Source organism: Oncorhynchus keta, unplaced genomic scaffold (assembly GCF_023373465.1).
Source record: "Oncorhynchus keta strain PuntledgeMale-10-30-2019 unplaced genomic scaffold, Oket_V2 Un_contig_4286_pilon_pilon, whole genome shotgun sequence".
NCBI classification, from domain to species: domain Eukaryota; kingdom Metazoa; phylum Chordata; class Actinopteri; order Salmoniformes; family Salmonidae; genus Oncorhynchus; species Oncorhynchus keta.
The window spans coordinates 84,723-107,987 of record NW_026287687.1 but is presented as its reverse complement, the minus strand read 5'-3'; the positions used below and the strand labels follow the sequence as shown (position 1 = coordinate 107,987).

The window sequence follows — 23,265 nt, the reverse complement described above, 5'->3', positions numbered from 1 at the left end:
CGTCACAAGGCTGGGCGGGTCCGTTTCCATAGCCCGTCATATCCCCTGGGGGACCGGGAGCCAATAGCGTCGCTCGACAACCCGGAAGGAACAGCAGCCCGAAAAGAGCGCCTGGATTTCAATTTCAGAACAGAAACATTGACAGGTTAGTTCATCTTTTCAACCTAAGCCACATTTTAATGTCGTGTGTGTACAGTTATATCGCTGTGAATGTGTAAGTCGAGTCGCTAACCTTTAACCATGTAGCGTTTCCTCGACGTTGTCGTGGAGCTTTGCAGAAAACAGGGCAAGCTACGTTCACTGTTTGTTAGTTAGTTAAAGCTAAACGTTATTTGCGTCGAGAAACATTTCAGTTATGTTTTTCAAAACGTATTTTTTTGTAGCACTGTTGTCCTGTAGGTTATAGAAAACGTGTTACTTTTGTCGCATGCAAGAAGACACATTTAAACGCGCAAAAGCGGTGAGGGAGGTGTGCCCTTCTCAAATTGAACAGTAATCTGCTCGGTTATGTTGTCAACAAGGCAGACGACTTTTCATTTGTAATGCAGATAAACACGATTTATCAAAAGGAATCACTTGTACCCGTGTGAACACAGAATCCCGGTCATTCCACATCCTCTTGCGTCACTGTTGTTTTGAGCCGACTTCCGCCATGGTCTTTGAATAGAGTACCACAGTCATAATACTCATAAAACCTAAGGGTCAAACATGTTTTTCCAACATGACATTTTCCCATAACAGATGTTTTAGAAACCCTTAAGGGGGCTTTTAGTCTGGGTTTCTGTACAGCACTTTGAGATATCAGCTGATGTACCATGGGCTTTATAAATACATTTTGATTTGATTTAAAATAAGGTAGACCTTTTTTCTTCTATTGTGTTATTGACTGTATGTTTGTTTATTCCATGTGTAACTCTCTGTTGTTGTTTGTGTCACAGTTGTAAATGAGAACTTGTTCTCAACTATAATAATAATAATAATATATGCCATTTAGCAGACGCTTTTATCCAAAGCGACTTACAGTCATGTGTGCATACATTCTACGTATGGGTGGTCCCGGGGATCGAACCCACTACCCTGGTGTTACAAGCGCCATGCTCTACCAACTGAGCTACAGAAGGACCTTTTCAACTAGCCTACCTGGTTAAAGACAGGTGATATATATATATATATATTTTGTCTGTGTTTAGTTTATGCTTAACCTGGCACAACGTTTTTGATAACTAAATCTCTATAGGACAAGGCAACTTTTTTTAGCAATATATTTACCTCCCAAAAATAAAATGCTAATTATCATAAAGAGCTACATATGCCATTGACTACATTTCAGTCGGCCTAGCCCGTGTCAGTCGACATTCTCTCGCAAGCCTATCTCAGAATGTACGATTTTTGCTTCAATTTTGTCATTTACAATCTGGCCAGGTTGATATCCAGATTTGAATCTGGTTCCGTAGCACAGTGTGACGTGATGATCGTAATAGACTGAATCTGACGTACAGTCTGAAAAGGTTTTTACTGCTAATGGGGAAGACCTCCAACGTGTCATAACACAAGGAGGAATGGAAGATGGGACATGTCTGCTTCTTATTGGCTAAGAGGTGTCCTCCTTTTCTCTCTCCCCTTCATGTCCCCTGGTTAAGAGGTGTCCTCCCTTTCTCTCTCCCCTCATGTCCCCTGGTTAAGAGGTGTCCTCCCTTTCTCTCTCCCCTCATGTCCCCTGGCTATGTCCCCTGTCCCCTGGCTAAGAGGTGTCCTCCCTTTCTCTCTCCCCTCCGTGTCCCCTGGCTCCTCCTTTCATGTCCCCTGGCTAAGAGGTGTCCCCTGGCCCCCTTTCTCTCTCCCCTTCATGTCCCCTGGTTAAGAGGTGTCCTCCTTTCTCTCTCCCCTTCATGTCCCCTGGCTAAGAGGTGTCCTCCTTTCTCTCTCCCCTTCATGTCCCCTGGCTAAGAGGTGTCCTCCCTTCTCTCTTCATGTCCCCTGGCTAAGAGGTGTCCTCCCTTTCTCTCTCCCCTTCATGTCCCCTGGTTAAGAGGTGTCCTCCCTTCTCTCTCCCCTTCATGTCCCCTAGCTAAGAGGTGTCCTCCTTTCTCTCTCCCCTTCATGTCCCCTGAGGTGTCCTCCCTTTCTCTCTCCCCTTCATGTCCCCTGGTTAAGAGGTGTCCTCCTCTCCCCTTGTCCCCTGGCTAAGAGGTGTCCTCCCTTTCTTCATGTCCCCTGGCTAAGAGGTGTCCTCCCTTTCTCTCTCCCTCTTCATGTCCCCTGGCATGTCCCCTGGCTAAGAGGTGTCCTCCTTTCTCTCTCCCCTTCATGTCCCCTGGTCCTCCTTTCTCTCTCCCTTCATGTCCCCTAAGAGGTGTCCTCCCTTTCTCTCTCTCCCCTTCATGTCCCCTGGTTAAGAGGTGTCCCTCTCTCTCCCCCTTCATGTCCCCTGGCTAAGAGGTGTCCTCCCTTTCTCCCCTCATGTCCCCTTTCTCTCTCTCTCTCTGTGTGTGTGTGTGTGTGTGTGTGTGTGTGTGTGTGTAACCCAGTGCTATCTCCCCATCTCTGACTCCCTCCTCTCCCCTTGTTGTCCCTGAACTAGGAATCCTCCCTGAACTCCCTCATTAGTGTCATCTCCTCTGTAGTAACCACGGAGCAGGCTGAGACACCTGGGATGTGTCCCAAATGGCACCCTATTCCCTTTCTATAGTGCACTACTTTAGACCAGGCCCCATAGTGCACTATATAGGGAATAGGGTGTCATTTGGGACGAGCGTTTAGAATCCAGGGCCATTACTTAGTCTGAGGGCAGCGCTTTAGCAGCAATTAACCCCAGTGACATCTCCCAGGGTGCCCGGGTGTCAACGACAGCCTTCCACTAACTAACACACTGTAAACAACAGGGTCTGATCAATGACACACAGAGGGCCTTTCTGGGAGGGGGAGAGAGGACGGACTGGGTCAGAGAGAGAGAGGACGGACTGGGTCAGAGAGAGAGAGGACGGACTGGGTCAGAGAGAGAGAGGACGGACTGGGTCAGAGAGAGAGGACGGACTGGGTCAGAGAGAGAGAGGACGGACTGGGTCAGAGAGAGAGAGGACGGACTGGGTCAGAGAGAGAGAGGACGGACTGGGTCAGAGAGAGAGGGACGGACTGGGTCAGAGAGGGAGAGAGGACGGACCGGGTCAGAGAGGGAGAGAGGACGGACCGGGTCAGAGAGAGAGCGGACGGACCGGGTCAGAGAGAGAGCGGACGGACCGGGTCAGAGAGAGAGCGGACGGACCGGGTCAGAGAGAGAGAGGACGGACCGGGTCAGAGAGAGAGAGGACGGACCGGGTCAGAGAGAGAGAGGACGGACCGGGTCAGAGAGAGAGAGGACGGACCGGGTCAGAGAGAGAGAGGACGGACCGGGTCAGAGAGAGAGAGGACGGACCGGGTCAGAGAGAGAGAGGACGGACCGGGTCAGAGAGAGAGAGAGGACGGACCGGGTCAGAGAGAGAGAGGACGGACCGGGTCAGAGAGAGAGAGGACGGACCGGGTCAGGAGAGAGGACAGGAGGGAGGACCGGGTCAGAGAGAGAGAGGGACCGGGTCAGGAGAGAGAGGACGGACCAGGTCAGAGAGAGAGACCGGGTCAGAGGGGACGGACCGGGTCAGGGAGAGGGGGAGAGAGACCGGGAGAGAGACCGGGTCAGGGAGAGGGGGAGAGAGACCGGGTCAGGGGAGGGGAGAGAGACCGGGTCAGGGAGAGGGGAGAGAGACCGGGTCAGGGAGAGGGGGAGAGAGACCGGGTCAGGGAGGGGGAGAGAGACCGGGTCAGGGAGAGGGGGAGAGAGACCGGGTCAGGGGGAGAGAGACCGGGTCAGGGAGAGAGAGACCGGGTCAGGGAGAGAGAGACCGGGTCAGGGGGAGAGAGACCGGGTCAGGGAGAGAGAGACCGGGGAGAGGGTCAGGGGAGAGAGACGGTCAGGGGAGAGAGACCGGGTCAGGGAGAGGGACGGACCGGGTCAGGGAGAGAGACCGGGTCAGGGAGAGAGACCGGGAGAGAGACCGGGTCAGGGAGAGGGGGAGAGAGACCGGGTCAGGGAGAGGGGGAGAGAGACCGGGTCAGGGGGAGAGAGGACGGACCGGGTCAGGGAGAGAGAGGACGGACCGGGTCAGGGAGAGAGAGGACGGACCGGGTCAGAGAGAGAGAGGACGGACCGGGTCAGAGAGAGAGAGGACGGACCGGGTCAGAGAGAGAGAGGACGGACCGGGTCAGAGAGAGAGAGGACGGACCGGGTCAGAGAGAGAGAGGACGGACCGGGTCAGAGAGAGAGAGGACGGACCGGGTCAGAGAGAGAGAGGACGGACCGGGTCAGAGAGAGAGGACGGACCGGGTCAGAGAGAGAGACCGGGTCAGGGAGAGGGGACGGACCGGGTCAGGGAGAGAGACCGGGAGAGAGACCGGGTCAGGGAGAGGGGGAGAGAGACCGGGTCAGGGAGAGAGACCGGGGTCAGGGAGAGAGACCGGGTCAGGGAGAGAGACCGGGTCAGGGAGAGAGACCGGGTCAGGGAGAGAGACCGGGTCAGGGAGAGGACGGACCGGGTCAGGGAGAGGGGAGAGGACCGGGTCAGAGAGAGAGGGAGAGAGACCGGGTCAGAGAGAGAGAGGACGGACCGGGTCAGAGAGAGAGAGGACGGACCGGGTCAGAGAGAGAGAGGACGGACCGGGTCAGAGAGAGAGAGAGACGGACCGGGTCAGAGAGAGAGAGAGAGAGGACGGACCGGGTCAGAGAGAGAGAGAGAGACGGACCGGGTCAGAGAGAGAGAGAGAGAGACGGACCGGGTCAGAGAGAGAGAGAGAGGACGGACCGGGTCAGAGAGAGAGAGAGAGGAGAGGACCGGGTCAGAGAGAGAGAGGAGAGAGGACGGACTGGGTCAGAGAGAGAGAGAGAGGACGGACCGGGTCAGAGAGAGAGAGAGAGGACGGACCGGGTCAGAGAGAGAGAGAGAGGGACGGACCGGGTCAGAGAGAGGACGGACGGGTCAGGGAGAGAGAGGACGGACAGGGGTCAGAGAGAGAGGAGAGACGGACCGGGTCAGAGAGAGGGGACGGACCGGGTCAGGGAGAGAGACCGGGTCAGGAGAGACCGGGTCAGGGAGAGGGGACGGACCGGGTCAGGGAGAGGGGAGGAGACCGGGTCAGGGAGAGAGAGGACGGACCGGGTCAGGGAGAGAGGACGGACCGGGTCAGGGAGAGAGAGGACGGACTGGGTCAGGGAGAGAGAGGACGGACCGGGTCAGGGAGAGAGAGGACGGACCGGGTCAGGGAGAGAGAGGACGGACCGGGTCAGGGAGAGGGGGAGAGACCGGGTCAGGGAGAGAGAGGACGGACGGGTCAGGAGAGAGGGGAGAGACCGGGTCAGGGAGAGAGGGGCGGACCGGGTCAGGAGAGGGAGAGAGACCGGGTCAGGGGAGAGGGAGAGAGACGGGTCAGGGTCAGGGAGAGAGACGGACGGGTCAGAGAGGGGGAGAGAGAGAGACGGGTCAGGGAGAGAGGGGACGGACCGGGTCAGGGAGAGAGAGGGACGGACCGGGTCAGGGAGAGAGAGAAGACGGGCGGGTCAGAGGAGAGAGAGAGGACGGGCCGGGTCAGGGAGAGAGAGAGGGACGGGCCGGGTCAGGGAGAGAGAGAGGACGGACCGGGTCAGGGAGAGAGAGAGGACGGGCCGGGTCAGGGAGAGAGAGGGCGGGCCGGGTCAGGGAGAGAGAGAGAGGACGGGCGGGTCAGGAGAGAGAGGACGGGCCGGGTCAGGGAGAGAGGACGGACCGGGTCAGGAGAGAGAGAGGACGGGCCGGGTCAGGGAGAGAGGACGGACGGGCGGGTCAGGGAGAGGGGAGAGAGACGGGCGGGTCAGGGAGAGGGGACGGACCGGGTCAGGGAGAGAGAGGAGGACGGGCCGGGTCAGGGAGAGAGACCGGGTCAGAGAGGGGCGGGACCGGGTCAGGGAGAGAGAGAGGACGGGCAGGGTCAGAGGGACGGCCGAGAGGGAGAGAGGACGGGCCGGGTCAGGGAGAGAGAGGGCCGGGCAGGGTCAGGGAGAGAGAGAGGGGTCAGGGAGAGAGAAGGGCCGGGTCAGGGAGAGAGAGAGGACGGGCCGGGTCAGGGAGAGAGAGGGCAGAGGGAGGAGACGGGCCGGGTCAGGAGAGAGAGAGGGCTGGTCAGGACGGGGACCGGGTCAGGGAGAGAGAGAGAGGACGGGCCGGGTCAGGGAGAGAGGAGAGGGCGGGCCGGGTCAGGACCAGAGTTTCTCTCCCTAATGATTTCGGGCTGGTCAGGGAGAGTCTGATCTGGACGGGCCGGGTCAGGGAGAGAGAGAGACATGAGTTTCTCGGGTCAGGGAGAGAGAGAGAGGACGGGCCGGGTCAGGGAGAGAGAGGTCAGTGTCCGCCCCAGTAAGACCATGAGTTTCTCTCCCTAATGATTTCATCTGTCTACAGGTCTGATCTGAGGTCAGTGTCCGGCCCAGTAAGACCATGAGTTTCTCCCCCGCCCCCGTGGGCCCGACCGGCAGCCGTAGTGTCCAGGAGCAGAGGGAGAAGTGGGAGAGGAAGAGAACCCGTACAGTCAGGGCCCTGGTCAAACTGAACAGAAATACTGTAAACAACTACAACTAGTCAACACGGTATGTGACCTGCTATTTATACTGTCATATGGGCCAAGTTACACCCTATTCCCTGTATTGTGTTCTAGTTTTGATGTGGACCCATGGGGCTCTGTTCAACAGTAGTGAACTGTGTGTAGAATAGGGGGCCGTTTTGGGACTCGACCATTTGTCTGCTGAAACAGGAAACAGGAAACAGGAAAGGGGATACCTAGTCAAATGTACAACTGAATGCGTTCAACAGAAATGTCTTCCGCATCGCTGGTTCGAATCCCAGAGCCAGCAAGGCGGACAAATCTGCCGTTATGCCCTTGAGCAAGGCAGTTAACGCCCAACATCAACTGGGCGTTAACCGCCTTGCTCAAGGGCATAACGGCAGATTTGTCCGCCTTGCTGGCTCTGGGATTCGAACCAGCGACCTTTTGGTTACTGGCCCGACACGCTTCACCTCTTGGCTACCAACGGCCCTCACTATTGACCCGTAGTCATAGTGTTTCAGAGTAGGAGTGCTGATCTAGGATCAGTGTTTTGGATCATAATGAATCTGATTACATAGAGGGGGGGGTGGAGACCTGATCCTAGATCATAATGAATCAGATTACATACAGGAGGGGCTGATCCTAGATCATAATGAATCAGATTACATACAGGGGGACCTGATCCTAGATCATAATGAATCAGATTACATGGAGAGGAGGGGCTGATCCTAGATCATAATGAATCAGATTACATGGACAGGAGGGGCTGATCCTAGATCATAATGAATCAGATTACATGGACAGGAGGGGCTGATCCTAGATCATAATGAATCAGATTACATAGATGGGGGGGATCTGATCCTAGATCATAATGAATCTGATTACATGGAGAGAAGGGACCTGATCCTAGATCATAATGAATCTGATTACATGGAGAAAAGGGACCTGATCCTAGATCATAATTAATCAGATTACATAGATGGGGGGGGGACCTGATCCTAGATCATAATGAATCTGATTACATGGAGAGGGGGGACCTGATCCTAGATTATAATGAATCTGATTACATGGGGGCATTCGATGGCATGTCGACCTGCTGTCTAGTGAACGTGTCGGCTACGGCCAATAGGAAACAGGCCATTTGGCATGTCGACCTGCTGTCTAGTGAACGTGACCAATAGGTTTCAGGCCATTTGGCATGTCGACCTGCTGTCTAGTGAACGTGTAGGCTACGGCCAATAGGACACATCATTTGGCATGTCGACCTGCTGTCTGTTGAACGTGTCGGCTACGGCCAATAGGACACCGGCCATTTGGCATGTCGACCTGCTGTCTAGTGAACGTGTAGGCTACGGCAATAGGAAACAGGCCATTTGGCATGTCGACCTGCTGTCTAGTGAACGTGTAGGCTACGGCCAATAGGAAACAGGCCATTTGGCATGTCGACCTGCTGTCTAGTGAGGGTGTAGGACCTACGGCCAATAGGAAACAGGCCATTTGGCATGTCGACCTGCTGTCTAGTGAACGTGTAGGCTACGGCCAATAGGAAACAGGCCATTTGGCATGTCGACCTGCTGTCTAGTGAACGTGTAGGCTACGGCCAATAGGAAACAGGCCATTTGGCATGTCGACCTGCTGTCTAGTGAACGTGTAGGCTACGGCCAATAGGAAACAGGCCATTTGGCATGTCGACCTGCTGTCTAGTGAACGTGTAGGCTACGGCCAATAGGAAACAGGCCATTTGGCATGTCGACCTGCTGTCTAGTGAACGTGTAGGCTACGGCCAATAGGAAACAGGCCATTTGGCATGTCCACCTGCTGTCTAGTGAATGTGTAGGCTACGGCCAATAGGACACAGGCCATTTGGCATGTCGACCTGCTGTCTAGTGAACGTGTAGGCTACGGCCAATAGGAAACAGGCCATTTGGCATGTCCACCTGCTGTCTAGTGAACGTGTAGGCTACGGCCAATAGGAAACAGGCCATTTGGCATGTCGACCTGCTGTCTAGTGAACGTGTAGGCTACGGCCAATAGGAAACAGGCCATTTGGCATGTCGACCTGCTGTCTAGTGAACGTGTAGGCTACGGCCAATAGGAAACAGGCCATTTGGCATGTCCACCTGCTGTCTAGTGAACGTGTAGGCTACGGCCAATAGGAAACAGGCCATTTGGCATGTCGACCTGCTGTCTAGTGAACGTGTAGGCTACGGCCAATAGGAAACAGGCCATTTGGCATGTCCACCTGCTGTCTAGTGAACGTGTAGGCTACGGCCAATAGGAAACAGGCCATTTGGCATGTCGACCTGCTGTCTAGTGAACGTGTAGGCTACGGCCAATAGGAAACAGGCCATTTGGCATGTCCACCTGCTGTCTGTGAACGTGTAGGCTACGGCCAATAGGACACAGGCCATTTGGCATGTCCCCTGCTGTCTGTTGAACGTGTCGGCTACGGCCAATAGGACACAGGCCATTTGGCATGTCGACCTGCTGTCTAGTGAACGTGTAGGCTACGGCCAATAGGAAACAGGCCATTTGGCATGTCCACCTGCTGTCTAGTGAACGTGTCGGCTACGGCCAATAGGAAACAGGCCATTTGGCATGTCGACCTGCTGTCTGTTGAACGTGTAGGCTACGGCCAATAGGAAACAGGCCATTTGGCATGTCGACCTGCTGTCTAGTGAACGTGTAGGCTACGGCCAATAGGAAACAGGACATTTGGCATGTCCACCTGCTGTCTGTTGTGCGCTGCCAGACTCTGGTATTGCAGTCAAGTTCCGATATGCTAATCCGTTGTTTGTGACATCACGATGTCGTCACCGTCGACGATGGCCCACAAACATTGTCGATTTAAAAAATATATATATATTTTAGACGATGCAGTGGTAAAATCGGCCAACGCCAGACTAGAGTGCCATTGGGGACGCGGACGAGGAGTAATTGAGTTGTCGGTGGTGTAAATCTCCTAAACCGTTTGTCTCATGGGAATCCAATGGAACCAATGCAGATAGATAGCAGACAGGCTTAGCTAGACAAATGGCGAGACAAATACTAAGTTCTTCTTTCTTGTCTCTGTGTGTGTGTGTGTGTGTGTCTCTGCGTGTGTGTGTGTGTACGTCTCTGTGTGTGTGTGTGTGTCTCTCTGCGTGTGTGTGTCTGTGTGTGTGTCTGTGTGTGTGTGTCTGCGTGTGTGTGTGTGTACGTCTCTGTGTGTGTGTGTGTGTCTCTCTGCGTGTGTGTGTCTGTGTGTGTGTCTGTGTGTGTGTGTGTGTGTGTGCTCTCTCTTGCAGTACTTTGTGGAGATTCTGAAGGCCAAAGGCACCCTGAGGCAGGACATTAGAGAAAGCATCTTCAGTTCCATTCCATCCGTCTATTCAGTAAACCAGTAAGTATCTCTTTAATAATTAATGATGGGGAGGGGGGCGACATTAATTGGCACCCTCCCTGGCTCTCACTAGTAGTTCAGAGTGTTGGTTTGACAGGCCTCAGACAGCTGAGGGCCTTGTCTACTGAAAGCCTACACACAACCCGATTCCAAATGGAGAAAAAAATATATCCCAAGAAATAAACAAATAAAGCACCGACTTCACTGAAAACCTTCAGGCCAGCGTGACGGCATGAACAAGGTGAACCAAACCTGTCCTCCTTGCCATGTTTAATATCTCTCTCTGTGTGTAAATAACAACAATGTGAGATTTGGATTTCTACAACCAGCTATGTTCTCGAACCCTCCAACTCAACTCTGGTCCTGGAAACCAGTTCTACTGCATCTAATCAGGCTCTGATTTTTAGACCTGAGACACCAGGTCGAACAGAGAACCAGACCTCCGTAGGGTCAGTTGAGTACCCCCTGTTTTGGTAGTGTTCTGTGTTCCGTGTGGTTCCAATAGAGCCGTAGACATTACAACATAGTCGTGTTCTAGAGTGTTAGTAGTGTTCTGTGTTCCGTGTGGTTCCAATAGAGCCGTAGACATGACAACATAGTCGTGTTCTAGAGTGTTGGTAGTGTTCTGTGTTCCGTGTGGTTCCAATAGAGCCGTAGACATGACAACATAGTCGTGTTCTAGAGTGTTGGTAGTGTTCTGTGTTCCGTATGGTTCCAATAGAGCCGTAGACATGACAACAGAGTCGTGTTCTATTTAATCATGTGGTTTATAGCTTCACAGAATGAGCATCGTACTGTGTTGAATAATGATCAGGTGTTGAGTCCCACAGGTCCTCATCTCCACTCTGAGACTGACAGGCTTTCTTCCTGAGAGTGGCATGATGAGGACAGAGGGGTGTATTACTGAGGGTCTGTCCCAAACCGCTCCCTATATGGTGCACTATGGGCCCTGGTCCAATGTAGTGCTCTATAAAGGGAATAGGGTGTCATTTTGGACGTGGGTAGAGTGTGACTGTATTGGATAAACTTGTGCGTCTCTATCAGTGGAGGCTGCTGAGGGGCTCTGAGAATACGAAAAATACTTAGGGAGAGAGGGTAATGTATAACGTTTACATTATGTCAGGATATGTCACTGAGGGTAATGTATTACGTTTACATTATGTCAGGATATGTCACTGAGGGTAATGTATTACGTTTACATTATGTCAGGATATGTCACTGAGGGTAATGTATAATGTTTACATTATGTCAGGATATGTCACTGGGGGAGAGAGGGTAATGCATTACGTTTACATTGTCAGGATATGTCACTGAGGGAGAGAGGGTAATGTATTACGTTTACATTATGTCAGGATATGTCACTGAGGGTAATGTATTACGTTTACATTATGTCAGGATATGTCACTGAGGGAGAGAGGGTAATGTATTACGTTTACATTATGTCAGGATATGTCACTGAGGGAGAGAGGGTAATGTATTACGTTTACATTATGTCAGGATATGTCACTGAGGGATAGTCAGGGTAATGTATTACGTTTATATTATGTCAGGATATGTCACTGAGGGTAATGTATAATGTTTACATTGTCAGGATATGTCACTGAGGGATAGAGGGTAATGTATTACGTTTATATTATGTCAGGATATGTCACTGAGGGTAATGTATTATGTTTACATTATGTCAGGATATGTCACTGAGGGAGAGAGGGTAATGTATTACATTTACATTATGTCAGGATATGTCACTGAGGGAGAGAGGGTAATGTATTACGTTTACATTATGTCAGGATATGTCACTGAGGGAGAGAGGGTAATGTATTACGTTTACATTATGTCAGGATATGTCACTGAGGGAGAGAGGGTAATGTATTACGTTTACATTATGTCAGGATATGTCACTGAGGGAGAGAGGGTAATGTATTACATTTACATTATGTCACTGAGGGAGAGAGGGTAATGTATTACATTTACATTATGTCAGGATATGTCACTGAGGGAGAGAGGGTAATGTATAACCTTTACATTATGTCACTGAGGGAGAGAGGGTAATGTGTTACATTTACATTATGTCAGGATATGTCACTGAGGGAGAGAGGGTAATGTATTACGTTTACATTATGTCAGGATATGTCACTGAGGGTAATGTATAACGTTTACATTATGTCAAGATATGTCACTGAGGGTAATGTATTACGTTTACATTATGTCAGGATATGTCACCGAGGGAGAGGGTAATGTATTACGTTTACATGTCAGGATATGTCACTGAGGGTAATGTATTACGTTTACATTATGTCAGGATATGTCACTGAGGGTAATGTATTACATTTACATTATGTCAGGATATGTCACTGAGGGAGAGAGGGTAATGTATTACGTTTACATTATGTCAGGATATGTCACTGAGGGAGAGAGGGTAATGTATAACCTTTACATTATGTCACTGAGGGAGAGAGGGTAATGTGTTACATTTACATTATGTCAGGATATGTCACTGAGGGTAATGTATAACGTTTACATTATGTCAGGATATGTCACTGAGGGTAATGTATAACGTTTACATTATGTCAGGATATGTCACTGAGGGAGAGAGGGTAATGTATTATGTTTACATTATGTCAGGATATGTCACTGAGGGAGAGAGGGTAATGTATTATGTTTACATTATGTCAGGATATGTCACTGAGGGTAATGTATTACGTTTACATTATGTCAGGATATGTCACTGAGGGAGAGAGGGTAATGTATTATGTTTACATTATGTCAGGATATGTCACTGAGGGTAATGTATTACGTTTACATTATGTCAGGATATGTCACTGAGGGTAATGTATTACGTTTACATTATGTCAGGATATGTCACTGAGGGAGAGAGGGTAATGTATAACGTTTACATTATGTCAGGATATGTCACTGAGGGTAATGTATTACGTTTACATTGTCAGGATATGTCACTGAGGGAGAGAGGGTAATGTATTATGCTTTACATTATGTTATGTCACTACATTATTATTTACATTATGTCAGGATATGTCACTGAGGAGAGAGGGTAATGTATTACGTTTACATTATGTCAGGATATGTCACTGAGGGAGAGAGTGTAATGTATTACGTTTACATTATGTCAGGATATGTCACTGAGGGAGAGAGGGTAATGTGTAAAGTTTACATTATGTCCGGATATGTCACTGAGGGAGAGAGGGTTGATGATATTACTAGGTTTAACTAGCTTGTCCTGCGTTCCATATAATCAATGTGGCGCCTGTTAATTCATCATCGAATCACAGCCTACTTTGACAAAAGGTTGATGATTTAACAAAAGCACATTGCCGAGAAAAAAAAAAAGCACAATCTTTGCACAAATGTTCCTAACCGTAAACGCCTTTCTTAAAATCAATACACAGAGGTATATATTTTTAAACCTGCATATTTAGTTAAAATAATTTAATGTTAGCAGGGAATATTAACTAGGGAAATTGTGTCACTTCTCTTGCGTTTGGTGCGAGCAGAGTCAGGGTATATGCAGCAGTTTGGGCCGCCTGGCTCGTTGAGAACTAATATGTCATCATTTTACATAATTATGACATAACATTGAAGGTTGTGTAATTTAACAGGAATACTTAGACTAATGGGATGCCACCCGGTTCCGTATTTCACTGAAATAATAAACGTTTTGTTTTTGAAATGATAGTTTCCGGATTTGACCGTATAAACACACAGAAATATATATTTATAAACACACAGAAATATATATTTATAAACACACAGAAATATATATATATATATATTTATAAACACACAGAAATATATATATATATATTTATAAACACAGAAATACTTTTACATTTTTTTTAAATTGTAGAGTAGAGTATAAATTATAGAGGAACGATAACAGGCTTTTCTGTCAGGTATCATGTCTCTATCGTTGGGCGTAGTGTGTTGATCTAGAGGAACGACAACAGGCTGTATCGTTGGGCGTAGTGTGTTGATGTAGAGGAACGACAACAGGCTGTATCGTTGGGCGTAGTGTGTTGATATAGAGGAACGACAACAGGCTGTATCGTTGGGCGTAGTGTGTTGATGTAGAGGAACGACAACAGGCTGTATCGTTGGGCGTAGTGTGTTGATTTAGAGGAACGACAACAGGCTGTATCGTTGGGCGTAGTGTGTTGATGTAGAGGAACGACAACAGGCTGTATCGTTGGGCGTAGTGTGTTGATATAGAGGAACGACAACAGGCTGTATCGTTGGGCGTAGTGTGTTGATATAGAGGAACGACAACAGGCTGTATCGTTGGGCGTAGTGTGTTGATCTAGAGGAACGACAACAGGCTGTATCGTTGGGCGTAGTGTGTTGATATAGAGGAACGACAACAGGCAGGTATCATGTCTCTATCGTTGGACGTAGTGTGTTGATATAGAGGAACGACAACAGGCTGTATCGTTGGGCGTAGTGTGTTGATATAGAGGAACGACAACAGGCTGTATCGTTGGGCGTAGTGTGTTGATATAGAGGAACGACAACAGGCTGTATCGTTGGGCGTAGTGTGTTGATATAGAGGAACGACAACAGGCTGTATCGTTGGGCGTAGTGTGTTGATATAGAGGAACGACAACAGGCTGTATCGTTGGGCGTAGTGTGTTGATGTAGAGGAACGACAACAGGCTGTATCGTTGGGCGTAGTGTGTTGATTTAGAGGAACGACAACAGGCTGTATCGTTGGGCGTAGTGTGTTGATATAGAGGAACGACAACAGGCTGTATCGTTGGGCGTAGTGTGTTGATGTAGAGGAACGACAACAGGCTGTATCGTTGGGCGTAGTGTGTTGATATAGAGGAACGACAACAGGCAGGTATCGTTGGACGTAGTGTGTTGATTTAGAGGAACGACAACAGGCAGGTATCGTTGGGCGTAGTGTGTTGATTTAGAGGAACGACAACAGGCAGGAATCGTTGGGCGTAGGGTGTTGATGTAGAGGAACGACAACAGGCGGTATCGTTGGGCGTAGTGTGTTGATCTAGAGGAACGACAACAGGCTGTATCGTTGGGCGTAGTGTGTTGATGTAGAGGAACGACAACAGGCTGTATCGTTGGGCGTAGTGTGTTGATGTAGAGGAACGACAACAGGCTGTATCGTTGGGCGTAGTGTGTTGATGTAGAGGAACGACAACAGGCTGTATCGTTGGGCGTAGTGTGTTGATATAGAGGAACGACAACAGGCAGGTATCATGTCTCTATCGTTGGGCGTAGTGTGTTGATATAGAGGAACGACAACAGGCTGTATCGTTGGGCGTAGTGTGTTGATATAGAGGAACGACAACAGGCTGTATCGTTGGGTGTAGTGTGTTGATGTAGAGGAACGACAACAGGCTGTATCGTTGGGCGTAGTGTGTTGATGTAGAGGAACGACAACAGGCAGGTATCGTTGGGCGTAGTGTGTTGATGTAGAGGAACGACAACAGGCTGTATCGTTGGGCGTAGTGTGTTGATTTAGAGGAACGACAACAGGCTGTATCGTTGGGCGTAGTGTGTTGATCTAGAGGAACGACAACAGGCTGTATCGTTGGGCGTAGTGTGTTGATATAGAGGAATGACAACAGGCTGTATCGTTGGGCGTAGTGTATTGATCTAGAGGAACGACAACAGGCAGGTATCATGTCTGTATCGTTGGGCGTAGTGTGTTGATGTAGAGGAACGATAACAGGCTGTATCGTTGGGCGTAGTGTGTTGATGTAGAGGAACGACAACAGGCTGTATCGTTGGGCGTAGTGTGTTGATGTAGAGGAACGACAACAGGCTGTATCGTTGGGCGTAGTGTGTTGATTTAGAGGAACGACAACAGGCTGTATCGTTGGGCGTAGTGTGTTGATATAGAGGAACGACAACAGGCTGTATCGTTGGGCGTAGTGTGTTGATGTAGAGGAACGACAACAGGCTGTATCGTTGGGCGTAGTGTGTTGATGTAGAGGAACGACAACAGGCTGTATCGTTGGGCGTAGTGTGTTGATGTAGAGGAACGACAACAGGCTGTATCGTTGGGCGTAGTGTGTTGATGTAGAGGAACGACAACAGGCTGTATCGTTGGGCGTAGTGTGTTGATGTAGAGGAACGACAACAGGCTGTATCGTTGGGCGTAGTGTGTTGATCTAGAGGAACGACAACAGGCTGTATCGTTGGGCGTAGTGTGTTGATATAGAGGAACGACAACAGGCTGTATCGTTGGGCGTAGTGTGTTGATGTAGAGGAACGACAACAGGCTGTATCGTTGGGCGTAGTGTGTTGATGTAGAGGAACGACAACAGGCTGTATCGTTGGGCGTAGTGTGTTGATCTAGAGGAACGACAACAGGCTGTATCGTTGGGCGTAGTGTGTTGATCTAGAGGAACGACAACAGGCTGTATCGTTGGGCGTAGTGTGTTGATATAGAGGAACGACAACAGGCTGTATCGTTGGGCGTAGTGTGTTGATGTAGAGGAACGACAACAGGCTGTATCGTTGGGCGTAGTGTGTTGATATAGAGGAACGACAACAGGCTGTATCGTTGGGCGTAGTGTGTTGATGTAGAGGAACGACAACAGGCTGTATCGTTGGGCGTAGTGTGTTGATCTAGAGGAACGACAACAGGCTGTATCGTTGGGCGTAGTGTGTTGATCTAGAGGAACGACAACAGGCTGTATCGTTGGGCGTAGTGTGTTGATTTAGAGGAACGACAACAGGCTGTATCGTTGGGCGTAGTGTGTTGATATAGAGGAACGACAACAGGCTGTATCGTTGGGCGTAGTGTGTTGATTTAAGAGGAACGACAACAGGCTGTATCGTTGGGCGTAGTGTGTTGATATAGAGGAACGACAACAGGCTGTATCGTTGGGCGTAGTGTGTTGATGTAGAGGAACTGTATCGTTGGGCGTAGTGTGTTGATATAGAGGAACGACAACAGGCTGTATCGTTGGGCGTAGTGTGTTGATCTAGAGGAACGACAACAGGCTGTATCGTTGGGCGTAGTGTGTTGATCTAGAGGAACGACAACAGGCTGTATCGTTGGGCGTAGTGTGTTGATATAGAGGAACGACAACAGGCTGTATCGTTGGGCGTAGTGTGTTGATATAGAGGAACGACAACAGGCTGTATCGTTGGGCGTAGTGTGTTGATGTAGAGGAACGACAACAGGCTGTATTGTTGGGCGTAGTGTGTTGATGTAGAGGAACGACAACAGGCTGTATCGTTGGGCGTAGTGTGTTGATATAGAGGAACGACAACAGGCTGTATCGTTGGGCGTAGTGTGTTGATGTAGAGGAACGACAACAGGCTGTATCGTTGGGCGTAGTGTGTTGATGTAGAGGAACGACAACAGGCTCTATCGTTGGACGTAGTGTGTTCATGTAGAGGAACGACAACAGGCTGTATCGTTGGGCGTAGTGTGTTGATATAGAGGAACGACAACAGGCTGTATCGTTGGGCGTAGTGTGTTGATGTAGAGGAACGACAACAGGCTGTATCGTTGGGCGTAGTGTGTTGATGTAGAGGAACGACAACAGGCTGTATCGTTGGGCGTAGTGTGTTGATGTAGAGGAACGACAACAGGCTGTATCGTTGGGCGTAGTGTGTTGATTTAGAGGAACGACAACAGGCTGTATCGTTGGGCGTAGTGTGTGTAGGCTGTATCGTTGGGCGTAGTGTGTGTAGGCTGTATCGTTGGGCGTAGTGTGTGTAGGCTGTATCGTTGGGCGTAGTGTGTGTAGGCTGTATCGTTGGGCGTAGTGTGTGTAGGCTGTATCGTTGGGCGTAGTGTGTGTAGGCTGTATCGTTGGGCGTAGTGTGTGTAGGCTGTATCGTTGGGCGTAGTGTGTGTAGGCTGTATCGTTGGGCGTAGTGTGTGTAGGCTGTATCGTTGGGCGTAGTGTGTGTAGGCTGTATCGTTGGGCGTAGTGTGTTAGGCTGTATCGTTGGGCGTAGTGTGTGTGAGGCTGTATCGTTGGGCGTAGTGTGTGTAGGCTGTATCGTTGGGCGTAGTGTGTGTAGATCGTTGGAACAGGAGTGTCTGCTGTATCGTTGGGCGTAGTGTGTTTGGCTGTATCGTTGGGCGTAGTGTGTGTAGGCTGTATCGTTGGGCGTAGTGTGTGTGAGGCTGTCGTTGGGCGTAGTGTGTGTAGGCTGTTCTCGTTGGGCGTAGTGTGTGTAGGCTGTATCGTTGGGCGTAGTGTGTGTAGGCTGTATCGTTGGGCGTAGTGTGTGTAGGCTGTATCGTTGGGCGTAGTGTTTCTGTATCGTTGGGCGTAGTGTGTGTAGGCTGTCGTTGGGCGTAGTGTGTGTAGGCTGTATCGTTGGGCGTAGTGTGTGTCCTCTGTATCGTTGGGCGTCCCTGTATCGTTGGGCGTAGTGTGTGTAGGCTGTATCGTTGGGCTTGTGTGTAGGCTGTATCGTTGGGCGTAGTGTGTGTAGGCTGTATCGTTGGGCGTAGTGTGTCCTGTATCGTTGGGCGTAGTGTGTGTAGGCTGTATCGTTGGGCGTAGTGTGTGTAGGCTGTATCGTTGGGCGTAGTGTGTGTAGGCTGTATCAGTTGGGCGTAGTGTGTGTAATGTCCTCGTTGGGCGTTTGTGTAGGCTGTATCGTTGGGCGTAGTGTGTGTAGGCTGTATCGTTGGGCGACCTGGGCGTAGTCCAGGCTGTTCCTCGTTGGGCGTAGTGTGTGTAGGCTGTATCGTTGGGCAGTGTGTGTACTGTAGATCGTTGGGCGTAGTGTTTCTTTCGTTGGGCGTAGTGTGTTTGTATCGTTGGGCGTAGTGTGTGTCCCCTGTCCTCCTCCCGTCCTGTGTCTGTATCGTTGGGCGTAGTGTGTGTAGGCTGTATCGTTGGGCGTAGTGTGTGTAGGCTGTATCGTTGGGCGTAGTGTGTGTGTGGTAAATGTAGGAAGGAAGGTATAACTCAGTTCACATCCTGTTTTTTAATTTTTTATTTGACTTTCCTCCAGGGGAACAACACTGCACACTAATCAGGAATTCCACTGTAATTAAACACTAGCCGACTTATATATTTATTTATAGGAATATTTAGTGTGTTGATGTTCCTCATCATGGTTCAGGCAGTTTATGAGGACTTGTGACCAAGACAGTGATAGTATGTAGATGGAAAAAGCTAATTATCCCTCCTCCCTGTTCCACTGTAACAGACTGTAATGACCAACGCCAAAGACAGCGTCCTCAGAATCCCTTTCCTGATATTCCCTCCCAGGTGTTTCCTTTCCTTTGTAGTGGGATCCCCTTAAACTGTATCCAGGGTGACGGAAGTACAGAACAAGTTCTGCTTTGTTTTTGTTTTTATGTGTGTGTGATCAATAACTAACTACTTCTCTATTCTCCTCCTCCCTTTCCTTTCCTCCCCCTCTCCTCCCCTTCCTCCTCCTCCTTTCCTTTCCTCTCCCCCCTCTCCTCCCTCTCCTCCTTTCCCCCTTCCTATTCCCCTCTCCTCCCTTTCCTTCCCTTCCTCCTCCTTTCCTTTCCTTCCCCTCTCCCTCCTCCCCTTCCTCCTCCTCCCTTTCCTTTCCTCCCCTCTCCTCCTCCCTTTCCTTTCCTCCCCTCTCCTCCTCCCTTCCCCGCTACTCTATTCTCCTCTCCTCCTCCCTTTCCTTCCCCTTCCTCCTCCTTTCCTTTCCTTCCCCTCTCCTCCTCCCCTTCCTCCTCCTCCCTTTCCTTTCCTCCCCTCTCCTCCTCCTCTTTTCCTTTCCCCTCTCCTCCTTTCCCCCTCCCCCTTCCTCCTCCCCTCTCCTCCTCCTTTCCTTTCCTCCCCCTTCCTCCTTCCCTCTCCCCCTCTCCTCCTTCCTTTCCTTTCCTCCCCTCTCCTCCTTCCTTTCCTTTCCTCCCCTCTCCTCCTCCCCCTTCCTCCTCCTCCCTTTCCTCCTCCCCTTTCTCTCCTCCTCCCCCTTTCCTCCCTCTCCTCCTCCCTTTCCTCTCCCCTCTCTCCTCCTCCCTTCCTTCCTCCCCTCTCCTCCTCCCTTTCCTCCTCCCCTTCCTCCTCCCTTTCCTTCCCTCCCTCCTCCCCTTTCCTCCCTTCCTCCTCCCTCCCCCCCTCTCCTCCTCCCCTCCCCTCCCTCCTTCCTTTCCTCCCTCTCCTCCTCCCCTTCCTTCCCCCTCTCCTCCTCCCCTTTCCTCCCCTCTCCTCCTCCCCTTCCTCCCCCTTCCTCCCCCTCTCCTCCTCCTCCCTTTCCTCCCCCTTCCTCCTCCCCTCCTCCTCCCCTCCCTCCCCCCTTTCCTCCCCCTCTCCTCCCTCCCCTTCCTCCTCCCCTCCCTTTCCTCCCCCTCCCTCCTCCTCCCCTTCCCCTCCTCCTTTCCTCCCCTCTCCTCCCCCCTTCCTCCTCCCCCTCTCCTCCCCCCTTCCTCCCCCTCTCCTCCTCCCCTTCCTCCTCCCCCTTTCCTCCCCCTCCCTCCCCCCTTCCTCCCCCTTCCTTCCTTCTCCCTCTCCTCCCTCCCCTTCCTCCTCCTCCTCCCTTTCCTCCCCCTCTCCTCCCCCCTTCCTCCTCCTTTCCTTCCCCTCTTCCTCCCTTTCCTCCCCCTCTCCTCCTCCCCTTCCTCCCCCTCTCCTCCTCCCTTTCCTCCCCCTCTCCTCCTCCCCTTCCTCCCCCTCTCCTCCTCCCCTTCCTCCCCCTTTTCTTCCCCTCTCCTCCTCCCCTTCCTCCTCCTCCTTTTCCTTCCCCTCTCCTCCTCCCTCTCCCTCCTCCCTTTCCTCCTCCCTTTCCTCCCCCTCCCCTCCTCCCCTTCCCCCTCCTCCTTTCCTTTTCCTTCCCCTCTCCTCCTCCCCTTCCTCTTCCTCCTTTCCTCCTCCCTTTCCTCCTCCCTTTCCTCCTCCCTTTCCTCCCTCTCCTCCTCCCTTCCCCGCTACTCTCCCCTCCGATCTTCTCGTTCTCTTCTTCCTGACGGCCACACTATTTAATCACCCTGAAAACAGTCTGGAAGTTGTAATTTGTAGTTTTATATTTATCATAATATCCTCTGGCTGTGAGAGGAGGGAAGAAACGGAAACATTATTTTTCTTGCCCTTTGCCCTCGTTAGCCCAACTCTCCTGCTAAGTGTGTGTGTGTCTCTCTCTCCTGGCTGTGTGCCCTCGTTAGCCCAACTCTCCTGCTAAGTGTGTGTGTGTTTCTAGTGTGTGTGTATGTGCGCGCGCTTGTGTCTCCTGGCTGTGTTTGTGTGTCTCCTGGCTGTGTGCGTGTGTGTCTCCTGACTGTGTGTGTGTGTGTGTCTCCTGACTGTGTGTGTGTGTGTGTCTCCTGGCTGTGTGTGTGCGTGTCTCCTGGCTGTGTGTGTGCGTGTCTCCTGGCTGTCTCTGAGTCTTCTGATTACCAACAGGTCTACCCTGCTTCATTCCAATCCATTCAAATCAACTTCAGAGCTCCTTCTTTCCAGCGACGTGAGGATGTAATGTCTCTGGGAACATCATTAGACCAGCGCAGTCAGGAGTTGTAAATGTCTAATTGTTGAGCACTCTTTTTATTTATTAATGTTATTTCTTACTGTGGTGATCAGACGGTTCTATGTGGTAATATTTAGTGATGGGGGCCGATGCTGTTGGGGGTCGATGCTGTTGGGGGGGCGATGCTGTTCCATATCACAATATTATGATGATACTTCAAATATGGATTTGGCGTCCGATTGATGGGGGAGGGCTAGTCGACTATACCGACTAGACCGGATCAAATATGGATCTGGCGTGTAGAATTTCGACTCTAGAGAATCTGCTCTACATAGAGAATCGGCTCTACATAGAGAATCGGCTCTACATAGAGAATCGGCTCTACATAGAGAATCGGCTCTACATAGAGAATCGGCTCTACATAGAGAATCGGCTCTACATAGAGAATCGGCTCTACATAGAGAATCGGCTCTACATAGAGAATCGGCTCTACATAGAGAATCGGCTCTACACAGAGAATCGGCTCTACATAGAGAATCGGCTCTACATAGAGAATCTGCTCTACATAGAGAATCTGCTCTACGTAGAGAATCTGCTCTACGTAGAGAATCGGCTCTACGTAGAGAATCTGCTCTACGTAGAGAATCGGCTCTACGTAGAGAATCGGCTCTACGTAGAGAATCGGCTCTACGTAGAGAATCGGCTCTACGTAGAGAATCGGCTCTCCGTAGAGAATCGGCTCTCCGTAGAGAATCGGCTCTACGTAGAGAATCGGCTCTACATATGGAATCGGCTCTACATAGAGAATCGGCTCTACATAGGTAATCGGCTCTACATAGAGAATCGGCTCTACATAGAGAATCTGCTCTACATAGAGAATCGGCTCTACATAGAGAATCTGCTCTACATAGAGAATCGGCTCTACATAGAGAATCTGCTCTACATAGAGAATCTGCTCTACATAGAGAATCTGCTCTACATAGAGAATCTGCTCTACGTAGAGAATCTGCTCTACGTAGAGAATCGGCTCTACGTAGAGAATCGGCTCTACGTAGAGAATCTGCTCTACGTAGAGAATCGGCTCTACGTAGAGAATCTGCTCTACGTAGAGAATCGGCTCTCCGTAGAGAATCGGCTCTACGTAGAGAATCGGCTCTCCGTAGAGAATCGGCTCTCCGTAGAGAATCGGCTCTCCGTAGAGAATCGGCTCTCCGTAGAGAATCGGCTCTACGTAGAGAATCGGCTCTACGTAGAGAATCGGCTCTACGTAGAGAATCGGCTCTACATAGAGAATCGGCTCTACATATAGAATTTGATTTACATATCGTATCGGCATCTAAGTATTGTGAGAATATCGTACTGTGATGTCCATTGCTATATTTCTAGGGCTGGGAATTTCCAGGGCCGATACGATATTCCCAGAATACTCAGTTGCCAATACTATATTGTGATTATCTTACATGAGGATGTGTTGTCGATGCTGATCACCATTGTTAATTGTCTCTCTCTCTCTCTGCAGGACGTTGTTGGTCCGTCTGGAGAACGGGGACTTCGGCCGTGGATTGGATGACTTCTGTCCTCCACCACTCCACCACTCAGAAACGCCAACAGGGTCCTGGCGGTAAGAACACTTCTGATTGTATTGTTGTGATCAGCAACTCTCGGAACCCTGTGAGGTTCCGTGTTCGGTAAGAACACCACTTCTTATTGTATTGTTGTGAACAACAACTCTCAGAACCCTGTGAGGTTCCGTGTTCGGTAAGAACACCAATTCTTATTGTATTGTTGTCAACAACTCTCAGAACCCTGTGAGTTTCCGTGTTCGGTAAGAACACCACTTCTTATTGTATTGTTGTGATCAACTCTCAGAACCCTGT

The 23,265-nt window shown here is 50.4% G+C and overlaps 1 long non-coding RNA gene across 1 annotated transcript; it reads left to right on the top strand.

Moving 5' to 3' along the window:
• Nucleotides 1-22,983, top strand: LOC127924554 (uncharacterized). The gene is made up of 4 exons (XR_008118163.1): nt 1-145; nt 6,462-6,646; nt 9,891-9,985; nt 22,908-22,983. It is a non-coding gene; the product is annotated as an uncharacterized LOC127924554 (long non-coding RNA).
• Nucleotides 22,984-23,265: the final 282 nt, after the last annotated feature.